Source organism: Mercenaria mercenaria, chromosome 10 (genome assembly GCF_021730395.1).
Source record: "Mercenaria mercenaria strain notata chromosome 10, MADL_Memer_1, whole genome shotgun sequence".
Taxonomy (NCBI): domain Eukaryota; kingdom Metazoa; phylum Mollusca; class Bivalvia; order Venerida; family Veneridae; genus Mercenaria; species Mercenaria mercenaria.
The window spans coordinates 16,348,330-16,361,761 of record NC_069370.1 but is presented as its reverse complement, the minus strand read 5'-3'; the positions used below and the strand labels follow the sequence as shown (position 1 = coordinate 16,361,761).

At 34.5% G+C, this 13,432-nt stretch overlaps 1 protein-coding gene across 1 annotated transcript in view; it reads right to left on the bottom strand.

Annotated features, from left to right (window-relative positions):
- Nucleotides 1-13,432, bottom strand: part of LOC123559746 (zinc transporter ZIP12-like) — a 44,394-nt gene that overhangs the window by 23,012 nt on the left and 7,950 nt on the right. The window lies entirely within an intron of this gene.

The window sequence follows — 13,432 nt, the reverse complement described above, 5'->3', positions numbered from 1 at the left end:
TTTTATTCCATGACTTTTGAAATTTCTAAGCCAAATTTTGTAGTTCCGTTCCAGAGAAAAAAAGTATTTGATATCTTTTCTCTATGAAAATACCAGATATTCACGGAAAACATGTAATATTGATAATACTTAATATGATGTTAATAAAACTAAAGAATGTCTTTTTTAAATGTTACTAGTATTTGATCAACGTACTTTTTACCAATTCATTTTTTAATACTTGAAGAAAAATAGTGTTACATTGTATTACACACCATCCTAAAGAACTTAATGGTTGATAAAAGAATAAAATATTTTCGTAAGTGCCAATAAGCACTTAGTTAGTGCTGTAGAAGTCTTATAAAATGTTACAATAAAGAACTGTTCATTTCTTTTTTTCTTATTTACCCAAAATATTTCTCGTAAAAAAAAAACGAATATATTTTGCTATCAGATTTACCGATTAAGTCTCAGTCACACTACACCGTACAGCGTTAACGGACGTCTAACGTATAACAAAATTTTCAATCCGTTCGTGTCCGTTCGCATGCGTTTCTTTTTCGTTTCTCATGCGGCACCTGCGCTCCTTGTCCGGCGATGCTCGTTCGATCCGGTGGAAGGTTTTGAGCATGTTCAAAATTTAGAACGTACACCACCGGACAAAGTTGTCAGTTAGATGTATGGTAGCAATGCGCTGATAAGCATTTTGTTCGTTACTCGTGCGTTCCCTATTCTGAACTTGACCGGTTCGCATCCATTCTTGTCCGGTTCGCATTCGTTCTTGTCCGGACGACCTGATTCACGGCCGGACTGCTACCGGACATGCAACGGATATAACGTATGTTCAACGGACGATAACTGACAAGAACGTTTTGTCAGTTTCTCATGCGTTGCGCTTTCGGTTTACGCGGTACAAGTCCGTTACTAGTACGGTGATATCCGTTAATTGAACGTTGTTCGTCCTGTATATATGCGTTAATTTTGCGGTCATTGTGCGTTTTATGCGCCCCATACACCGATCGCGAGAGCATCGAGCAGCAGCGGGGGATGCCTTTTGTCACCAGATAACTTTATGTCGCAAATTTTCTATATGTTTGGCGTCCGTTAACGCTATACGGTGTAGTGTGACTGACACATTATTTCAACATTCAAAACTCAGCATAGTACTGCTTCTACTACTGAAATCTTTAGAGTGCGGTTCAATATCAGTTTTGTTCTTGAAAAAACACACAGGAAATTCACTGAAAAAAAAAACATGCAAAAGAAAAGTTGAAAAAAAAACATATGTTTCTGTTTAATCATAATTATATGTCCCGCTTTGACAGGAAGATTTCGCCGTTGTTCTCTTGTTTTTATATTTTTGCCGCTAAAGTGACTCGTTTGTTGATGATTCTCATAAAACTAAGTCTATTAGCAGGCCCGGATCCAGGGCCTGGGCGAGAGGGTCCGTGGGCGCAGAACCTACCCCCACCCCCTCCCACCAAGCGGGGTGTAACCCCTCCATTACCTACAAATTTAGACTTAAAAATGCACCAGAGGTTACCATTTCATACCTGAAATTCAAAAAATTTCCAGGGGAGAGACCCCTGACCCCCCTAAAATGAGTACCCAGTAAATGCCACTGAGGCCACCATTTCATCTATGTATTTAAAACTTTCCAGGGTAAGACCTCCCTGACACACCTACCATGGACGGAAGTCCCTTCTCCCCGGCCCCGTACCTACCCACTCCCGGTGCTATGCGCATCCGGCTCCGTTTTAGAATCGTGCCCCCACCCCGAGTCAAATATTTCAGGACCCGGACCTGATTAGAATTCTTTTTAGTCTGCGAAAAAAATATATCTTTTTACACGCATTTTCTATAAAAAAAGAACAACCAAAAAAAAAAAAAAAACATATCTTTGGCAATAGGTTCAATACACGTGCATGAAATATTGAATTACAGACGATTTGAAAATTTAGTTTTCACAGCTGGGTGAATACCATTAGAAATTTATAACTGGAAGTTATGTATTTTGCTTGATTTTACGCAATGCAAACGTTATCTTTAAATGGTAAAACCATTGATGTCAAAATATAATTTTAGTAAAAACCACACCATTAAGCCTAAAGTGCATATCAAAACGAAAGATTAAATGATGTAAGTTTATTCAAAGACAGCTGAATGGAACGGAATTTCAAATGAGCCGTGCCATGAGAAAACTAACATAGCGGGTTTGCGACCAGCATGGATCCAGACCAGCCTGCGCATCTGCGCAGTCTGGCCAGGATCCATGCTGTTCGCTTTCAAAGCCTATTACAATTAAAGAAACTGTTAGCGAACAGCATAAATCCTGACCAGACTGCGCGGATGCGCAGGCTGGTCTGGATCCATGCTGGTCGCAAACGCACTATGTTGGTTTTCTCATGGCGTGGTTCAAATAATTTCATCGTAATTACATAATTACGAGATGCATGCATATATAAATGCAAATCATTGATGACAAAATAATCAGTTCATCACTACGTGTACATGACAATATATAGACTTGGCAAACATACTTTGATGAAAACGATCAGTATAATTGGGGGAACTACTATTTTTAGTTATCAAATCCTGATGAAAAGGCGTGAGAATCCGTTTTGTTATATATATATATTTATAGACTGAGAAATATGCACCAGATCAGCCGTGGAAATGTTGCTCGAATTTAGGAGCGCAAAAGTATTCCGCGAAAGAACGAGTGCATCATTTCTAGATGCAAATCTAATAATCTTTTAATTAATTACACACTCTTAATTTTAAATGACATAAGCGTCTTCTTTAGTGTGAATAAAATTGAAAATAATGTCGTTATAGTAATACTTAACGCGACAACACGCATGTAACTGATCACTCATACGATACGAAAAAAAAAATATATTGACGTGTCTGGCTCCATTGTAACTTGAGGTAATTCTGCATGTTATGATATTTTTAAGTTATGTAGAATTTGATTTAACCTTGATTTTTCAAAACTTCAGAATATACTTAGAAACATCGGCAAATAAAACAGATAGGGTCGTGTCTGCTGATTAGAAAAATATTGACCTCACACAAGCTCTACGGGCAAATCAAAATTTTCGCGAATATATATTTTTTTCTACATTATATATCTTAATGAAACTTCTCACAGTTGTAAATAAACATATGTCCTATAACATGGTGAAATAAAATGTATATGCACATGTGCCTGTTTTGTGTTTGTGTGTGTGTGTGTTTTTTTTTTTTTTTTTTTTTTTTTTTTAGATATTTGCCCACCGCGCATTTCAAACTGATTATAAGACATCATTTGGAATTATTTTACTTGCCAGATGTTTAAGTATCATATAACTTTAGAAAGATAGTTACGTTGCCGTTGTATAGTGTACTCATCAGTTGCCATAAACTCATAAAATGAACTACATTTCCGTACGCCGATTCCAGGCTTTATTCTACATTTTCCAGATAAATGACGTTACGTCGTTACTTCCGGTTTATCAAACGCGCAAAACTACCTTCACGGAGTATGTAATTGAGTATTTAACCTGCTAAATTTCTAAAATGGACTGGTCCATCATTCAATTTGGGCAATACCATTTATTGTAAGAAGGGGTGTTCACTGAAAATTTACAGACTTGATATCGAACAGTGCAGACTATGGACGTGCCTGCACTGGTCGCAAAGGCAGAATCACTTGCCGCCAGCAGGCTAAAATTTCACATAATATAAATGCAAAAGTCTGTGCCGGATCAAGTAAATTATAAAGAAAAAATAAACAACATTACATGAGTTACATAATATTTGCCATATAATGACAGAGCATGAGATTTTGGTGAAATGAAATCAGTATATATATATATATATATATATATGTGAGATTTTGGTGAAATGAAATAAAGTTATTACTTACATCCAGAACGTGACATGAACATACAGCTAATAATCAAATCTCATACATTTATTTCTTTTTCCTCTCATTTCTATAGGACACTTTATATTTGACTAATATTATCTGTCTATGGAGTTCATATTAACGGACGGAATCTTCTTATACATAAAATTTCTCTATTTTTTATTGTTATATATACTATAAACTTCGATTTCTAATCTCGATTCTTTTCAAAATTTGCTAATTCCTAACTTGATACTAATATTTTGTTTCATGTCATTTTTTCTATTCAATGCATATTAGCTAAATGTTTGTTCGATGATACATTTCAAACAAATTATGTAATACCGCCAAATTTACTGTAAGTTATCCCATATAGGAGAAGACCTTTATAAGCTTAGCTTTCGGATCTTATCCTTTTTCAACATGTATAATATTGATATTGTAAATTGTAAAATGTAATATGCACATATGTTTGAAATAAAATATGTTTAAATCAACATACAGCTAAGTTTTTCCAGTAGAGATATGTTTCGTGTATGAAGTTTTATTGAAATTCTTTTGAGCAAATTACATTGGATGTCGAGTTAGATAACATTACAAAATGTTACCCTTGTCATTATATTAGTATTTTAAGTGTTTGTTATATCATATAATTACACCAGTAACGGTCACTGTCATAGTTAAAATGTAAAATAACGCGACACTTTTGAGAAACAATAATATATAGTTTCAAGATAATTATGCCTGTCTCAATTACAACACTGCAGAATTGTGCAGTATCATTGTGGTTACTGATAAAATAATTACATATAAAAAAGATATATTCGCTTTAAACAAATTGTAATGAAATTTTTGAAACTCCAACTTTGATGTTATAATCATTTATTATCAAGTATGGTCAAGTATGCATCCAGCTGAAGAACATGTCTGTCAATAAGCCTACAATCACAATCTTCCTTTCCGACCCCACTTCCTCAAATAAAACAGGACCCGTGCTCTAAAGAAGACATGGAGGTTGGATGCATACCATGGATGGTACAAAACATGGTTCTAGACGTCCGCAATGCGTCCCAGACAAATAAAGGCAACAAGTCCCAGCCATGTAATGTACCATTCGCCCAAATAGTTTGTTTCAAATTGACTGTTTGCACGTATTAATGTTTTCAGCTATATCCCCTATATACAATATATCGTTCTTTAGTCTTAAGTAAGCAGGCAAGGCAGGTTGGACTTTGGACCGGAAACAAAAAAAAAAAAAAAAAAAAAAAAGAAAAAAAAAAAAAAAAGAAAAACGAAAAGGAAAAATCTTAAATAATAAAAAAACGGTAGCAATTAAAAAATATTTGACAAATGCACTTCTGTTAAAGTACACACAGTGGCATGTTTTTTGATACTAATACGACCTACTTAGCACGGCTGATAGTATTTTAAACATTGGTGTACGTGGATAATGTATGCTGTTTTTAAGTTAATAATACATGATGTCGTAGCGGGTTTTAAACAATTTTAAATAAAACTGTGTTTTTAATCATGTTATTGTTGTTCTAATTAAAAAAAGTAGAGTGTGGGCAGTTCATGGTCGTGGATGTTTTGTGTGTATAGATGATTTTATAGTTATAAGTCAACAATATCAAAACATCTAAACATATTTATTAAAACTTTTGGAACTTTGGCAGAATTAACGGGGAAAACACTAAAAAACAATCAAAAAACAAAATTTACCTCCACCAATACCCTGACATGTTCTAAAAAGTAACATCCGGGCTTTTAATTAAAGCCCCTTTCCTACATACTGTACAAAAATTTTGGCAAAACTTTGGCTACCTCGTTCTCTTTTGGTCTTACAAATGAGATTTTTTTTTTTCAAATTCAAAATTGAGTGGCCCCCGAAAGGGACGTTTGTTTAAATCGTCTTGCTGTGATGACGACCCACACCTGCTGAGGACTGAGGAAGAAGACTAACAAACGACGCGACCCAAGCCTTAAAAGGGAAGGTACGTTCAACGTGCTTCCTTTAGAGGGGAGGGTGAAGCCCGGTTGAAACAAAAGATGTCCTAAGACCTTGGTCAGGAGGATTCGACAACGACGACTACAGGTGTGGAAGCGGCAATACGTTCAAAGACCATGGTTCCTGGCCTGCTCATGGCTCTGCTGGTGACTCCGGAAGTCCGATGATACGGCAACAACAAAGTAGACTATCTTCTCTACTCCTGCTATATTGTCAACGCTAGGAACGCGTGTCTGGTCCGGTCCGTTGTGCTTGCCTTTCCACCTACACTCAAAATTTGGACTTAAGTACGTCCAGGTCCAGGCCTCATTGGCCATTTGCCGCTGTACTTATAGTCATAAATTGGCAACAAAATTCATTCTGGTTGGACAAAAACTCTCTGGGAATTGCAGAGAGGTAATCTTTATCGCTATTTGGCAACAAAAACATGAAAAGGGACATGTTCGCAGTCTATACTCTTCGTGGCATTTCTATGCTTCATCGGATGAACCATAATTAATGTTTAAACAAATAGAATACATGAACAAGAAACATGCTGTCTACATAAAGAAACACATTTAAAGTAAAATTAACATTAATATGGCAACAATATACTGTTTTCTTAAACTTTTTTGCCAATTTTCGTAAAATAACCTTGAAATAATGCAAATGATTAAAGAGTTTGTTCAAAACAGATTTGTACTTGCACCAAATAAACAGTCTGTTGTTGTGTATGAAATGCATAATATATGAGAGTTCAATTTATAGACCGTCTGCCGATTAGGGAATACAGCATGATTTACCTTGCCTTATTTAGTCGTACTGAATAACACTACCTAAATAACAGACCGTTCCATTATCAAAAGTACAAAAAAACATTGCTGACCTCAAAACCGAGCTATAGATAGTTCGACACTATGACTATCACAGTATGGTTCCAATAAACAAGGGTCGTTGTTTATTGGAATGTCAGTCTACCTTACAAGAGTATCAACTATAGTGAGAAGGGGAAACAGTGCACTTTATTTAATAAATAAAAATATGTAATAACTTTTAAAGTTATACCTATTTTTAGCATTTTTTTTATGAAAAAGAAAAATATTTGATGATCAAACATGATAATAAAATAATAAGAAACTTATTTAGGAATATGTTACAAATTTCATTTTTTGTTTTTTGGGGAGGGTTGTGGGGAACAAGTTTTTTGTTTTTTAAAGTTCTGTCTGGATATGTGCACAAATTCAAATTTGATTTTTTAGAAAAATGTGACATTCACTTATCTAGAAGTTGTTTTAAAGGACAAGAAAAGCCTGACAATAATTTAATTTCATATGAAAGTCATCTTCTTGCCTTTCATAATGCTGAAAGAATTTTTTGAAAAAGATATGGCAGTTTGAAATTTAAGAAAATTGCTGATCACGGAGGCAGCCATTTTGTGTGTTTATGACGTCATTTACACGCTGCTGAATTCTTTATTTAGCAAATAACATTTTAAATAGTTTAATTTTGTATGCTTCTTGAGTGTAAGATGTAAAACATTGTAATTTCTTTCATTTTAGCTGGAAAATAGAAAAATCATTTTACAGAAATAACTAAATATAGTTCAAATATGTGTCTAGAAATTTAATAGATCCGCCATTTTGTTTTTTTGTTGCCATGGAAACAAAATGGCCGCCATTTTTATCAAATGTTTAAGTGTTCATAACTTTCTCATTTTTTAGTCAATTTTGAAAATTCTTTCACTTCTTTAAATGATTAAAGAAATCCCAGCAGATGGAAATAACATCAAAACAACATTGCCTTTCCCTTAGCAGAATATTGTTAATAACATTTGTCTAAGATTGAAAACCGAATGTGCATTTTAGTGATATGAAAGGTAAAAAGTACACTTTTGGCAATTTATTATTGAAATAGATAGAACACAATAATTTGTTTTATCCAGTAATATTATCTTTCAATAATTCTATATAAATATAATGGAAGGCTCACCTTCATCGGTATGACCTTTTTCATTATAATTCTGATATTCGAAGATACTGTTTATCAACACAAAGAACCCGTTGTTTTTCTTTATACTTGTGTTTTATTATCATTATTATTTCTTTATATATAGTAATATAATCATTGAAGGAGCTAACCCTGTTTTAAATAAAAGAACAATAAAGTGCCCTTGCTTTTGCAAAAATGTTCACTTAATATTAACAAATAATTATCATTATTATTCCACATTCATTGAAGGAAAATATTAATTTCTTTCAACACCACTGCACACATCTTCATGGTCTAGTTGGGCCCCTGCTGTGCTAATTGCCCTCTAATCAGCTACTGTTACATAATCATCGATAAGCAGCAGATAAGATAGGAGTTATTTATTGGATTGGGCAGTTGGGTGGGAGAGCGAGGGAGGGGTGGTCACTTATATAGTAGTGGATCTAATAGAAAACTTCCAGAACGGACGCAGTAGTCTAGAGGTAACACTGGCTGACTCCGAAGCAAGAGATAAGAGTCCCATGTATGGGTGCTTTACACCTGGCATGTTAAAGAACCAGGGAAGCTTCTGGAATTGGAGCGTCTTCTGTATCTTGCAGTATCCTCCCACTAACATTACTAACAGTCGTCTGGAGGAGTCGCCCATATAATTATATACAAACAACACTTCCTATAACTGGCATATTTGTAAGGAAGAAGTTGTTTTAAGCAAGTAGTTCAGATAGGTAATTAGAGTGTTGTTTATACAGTGTGTGCATTGTCTCCTACAGCTCTGTATAGACCGGTATGTGCACATTGTTTTTGTAATAAATGTATCATTATTATTAAAATGAAATTGACAAAACCTTAAAATCTGATCGTGAGTTCTTAGGCAAGCTGAAAAGGGAGTGCGAGTCCTTGAATTCAGTAAATGAAGACATAATAGATCTACAAGCACGTTCTATGCGGGATAACCTGTTGTTCTTCGGGTTTGCTGAAGGCGAAACTGCAGAAGCGCGTAAATCCGAAAATTGTGCAGAAAAAGTATTAAAATACTGCACGGAGACATTGGAAATACCATATGCCGACCAGTGTATTAAAATTGAACGCGCCCACAGAATAGGTAAATATTTGGGCTCCAAAACGAGACCAGTAGTTGTTAAATTTAACCACTACCCCGACAAAATGCTGATTAAACAGAAAGTAACTGAAAATGTGAAGAGATATGAAAACGCGAGAAAAGCAGCATCGGAGTTGCCCGATTCATCAGAAAGGTCTAGCCCCACAGATCCCATTCGTGTGAGCGAACAATTTCCCAAAATAATTCAGGAACGCCGTAAATCATTAATTCCTACGTTGATTAAGGCCAAAAATGCAGGAAAAGAGGCATATCTTTCATACGACAAACTTTTTATTGACAGGAAAGTATATACAGTTGATACTGTTTCAACCGTGAAATTCCACTAGGAATCTGTAGAGGAACAGTTAAGGGTTTTACTATGGAACATCCAGGGTATTAACTCTAAAAGGAGAGACTGTGACTTTTTGAATTTGTTTCAGATTTTGATTTGCTTTTATTGACAGAAACATGGAATTCAATGAATACTGATGTCGAAATTGAAGGTTTTGAACATTTCAATTGTCCTCGACCAAATTTTAACTCGAGATCTAAACGCCACAGTGGTGGAGTTATTGTTTACTATAAGAAATGTTTCAGTCAATATTTAAAACTGGTTTCTCTTGATTACAGGGGTACAATATGGTTTAAACTGGATCGTAATTTTTTAAAAGTAGATAATGATACGTATTTTTGTGTATGCTATATTCCTCCTGAAAGTTCAAGTATGTACCGAAATACTAATTCATCACTATTTGAAACAGACTTTTTTGAGTTGTTAAATAATGATATTCGAAATAAAGTGACCTCGGGCAAGTGTATCTCCAAGGTGACCTGAATTCCCGCACAGGTGACCTGGCAGATTATATTAGTGACATACATTTAAACCGGTTTCTTGATATACCGCAATACAATATCAGTTCGTTCCTTCCTTTGAGACGTAATCAAGATATTAGATCGTAAATAGTTTTGGGTCAAAATTGCTGACATTATGCAAGGAAAATAGCTTAGCTATTGTTAATGGTAGGCTCGAAGGGGGAATGTATACTTACCATGCATTGTTGAGAAACAGACCAGTGTCTAGTCTGGTTTGTTTGTTTGTTTTGGGTTTAACGCCGTTTTTCAACAGTATTTCAGTCATGTAACGGCGGGCAGTTAACCTAACCAGTGTTCCTGGATTCTGTACCAGTACAAACCTGTTCTCCGCAAGTAACTGCCAACTTCCCCACATAAATCAGAGGTGGAGGACTAATGATTTCAGACACAATGTCGTTTATCAAATAGTCATGGAGAACATACGCCCCGCCCGAGGATCGAACTCACGACCCCGCGATCCGTAGACCGACGCTCTACCTACTGAGCTAAGCGGGCGGGTCTAGTCTGGTGGATTATTTAATCACTAGTCCGGAAAACTTTCGTTTTATAAATGATATGTGTGTTTTAGACGTAACGGAATTTTCTGATCACTGTCCGGTGAACTATTCTATTGACTGTTTTTGCAATCTAAATACTGAACCTTCATGTACTTATGATAAAATTGTGTGGGATTGTTATTACACAAAAAGGCTGTTTTTGATGAATTAAATGAAAAATTATTATCTGGTGAACTTGACATTAACCAATGTATGAATAACTTCTCTAGCACGGTCCATGACATTTCTTACAATTGTTTTGGTAAAACAATAAAAAAAGATAGTGAACATAAAAAGAAAAAGTCTCTTTGGTTTAATGAAGAATGTAAAAAAGCTAAATCTGAGTTCTATTCTGCTAAACGAAATTATATGTCGAACATGTCCCATGAAAACAAGGCATTTTTTTTTTAAATTGTAGAACTCAATTCGCTAAGACGAAACGCAAGGCTAAGTTGAATTTTTTCAAAGTTGAAAAAATTAAGATATCACATATGAGTAAAAAATCTCCGCGTAAATTCTGGAAATATATAAATAAATTAAAAAAAAATATGACAATAGTGAAAGTACTATTGGTTTAAATGATTTAGTAGATCATTTTTCGAAACTTTTGAATGATGTGAATAGTCAGCTCAGTTCTGATGATGTGTCGACTTCTCAGTCTGAATCAGTCAATATTGAATGTTTAGATAGTACTATTACAATAGAGGAAGTACAAAAAAACTATATCGATGCTAAATAGGTATAAAAGTTGCGACTTTGAGCAAAACGTTGCTGACTTTTTTATTGATTCAAATTCATTTATTTCACCATATCTATGTACTATGTTTAACCACATTTTTGATAATTGTATTTATCCTGAGGCGTGGTCGAAAGGAGTTATCATACCTATATACAAAAAAGTGATCGAAATAATCCCGCAAATTATCGTGGGATTACTCTTGTTAATGTTATTGGAAAAATCTTTTCATTGCTACTTAGAAATCGTATTAACAAATGGTGCGAGGCTGAACATTACAATGATTTTCAATATGGTTTTCGCGATAGCCATTCTACGGCTGATGCTATTTTCATATTACATGCTATTATCCAGAAAGTTTTGTCCAAAAAATCCAATTTATGGTGTTTGTTTGTGGACTACCAAAGAGCCTTTGACACCGTAAATAGGAATGCACTTTGGCATAAACTGATTCAAACAGGGATTAGTAGTAAAATGACCAATATGATTAAATGTCCAATCTTGTGTCAAAATATGTAGCTCTATGAAACTTTCGGATTTTTTCGAAGTAACTGTTGGGTTAAAACACGGAGAACCATTATCTCCCTTGTTATTTATACTTTTTGTTAATGATATTGTTGATAATATAAATATGCATGCATTGACTGAGAAAGATCTTGAACTTCTATCAATGTATTTAATCCTATTTGCAGATGATATTGTTTTGTTCACCACTGATCCTACTAGTTTACAAGCGCAAATTGATAGTCTATACCAATATTCTGAGAGGTGGGGTTTAAAAATTAACGTAAGTAAAACTAGGCTATGTGTATTTTCGAAACGTAGGCAAAATAATTATGCTGATATTTATATAGACAATGAAATAATTGAAAGGGTTGAGCATTTTACATACCTGGGTGTGAAATTCACTCACACTGGATCTATAAACGAAGCTGTCAAGGCGCTACACGATCAAGCTTTAAGAGCCTATAGTAATTTACTATCATTGTTTGATAAAGTGAATTTAGATGTTAAGACCAAACTTCAATTATTCGACACTATGGTACTTCCAATATTGACATATGGATCCGAGGTTTGGGGTGTGTATAATTTGAAGGATGTTGATAAACTCCACGTGCGCTTTTGTAAATATATATTGGGTGTTAAGAAACAAACCCCAAACAGTGCTGTATATGGGGAACTTGGAAGGTGTCCTTTGTCAATAACATGTAAGTCCAGAGCACTGAAATTCTGGTTTAAAATCATGAAAAATGTAAACTCACCTATCCATACAGTTTATGATTGACTTGTGTAATAACGTTAATTCAAATTGTTGGACAACGCGAATACACTCTATAATTGACCACTTAGGATATCATAATGTACGTGTTAATTTTAATGTCGATATACATAAATGAGCCGTGCCATGAGAAAACTAACATAGTGGGTTTGCGACCAGCATGGATCCAGACCAGCCTGCGCATCCGCGCAGTCTGGTCAGGATCCATGCTGTTCGCTTTCAAAGCCTATTGCAGTTAGAGAAACTGTTAGCGAACAGCAAGGATCCTGACCAGACTGCGCGGATGCGCAGGCTGGTCTGGATCCATGCTGGTCGCAAACCCACTATGTTGGTTTTCCCATGGCACGGCTCAAATTTGATATGTTTAAGACACGATTATTCGATCAATACATGCAAGATTAAAATGCATCCGTAAATGAAAGTGCCAAGCTAGATACTTATTGTAACTTTAAAACTACTTTTTGTTTTGAAAGTTATATTGTTAAATTATCAAATGATGAACTTAGAAAATGGTTTACTCGTATAAGACTTAGCTCACACAACTTAGCCATAGAAACTGGTAGATATAACAACATACCAAGGGAAAATAGAATATGTGCTTTGTGTAATAAGAATATGATTGAATCTGAATACCACTTTATGTTATGCTGTACAAAATATCATGATATTAGAAAGAAATATCTAAGTAATGTATCATGGCCCAGTAGACAGAAATACTATTCTTTGATGTCAACTAATAATAAAACTAAACTAGTTAACATAGCCAAATATATAAAAGAAGCTATGAATATACGTATTAATACCCTTGAACAATGAACTGTTTCTGTGATTATTTCATGTATATATTGCAAATGAAATGTTTTTGTATTTGTACCTGTCTTTGCCATAATGTATTATGTTTTGTAAATGGCCAGAGGCAATTTTATATTGCTGAAATTTGCCAATAAACTTGTAACTTATTAATATTATTATTATTATTATTATTATTATCATGACATGTATTATGAACAATAAATACAACATATACAACATATTCAACAAATACAACACATAAATGCATTA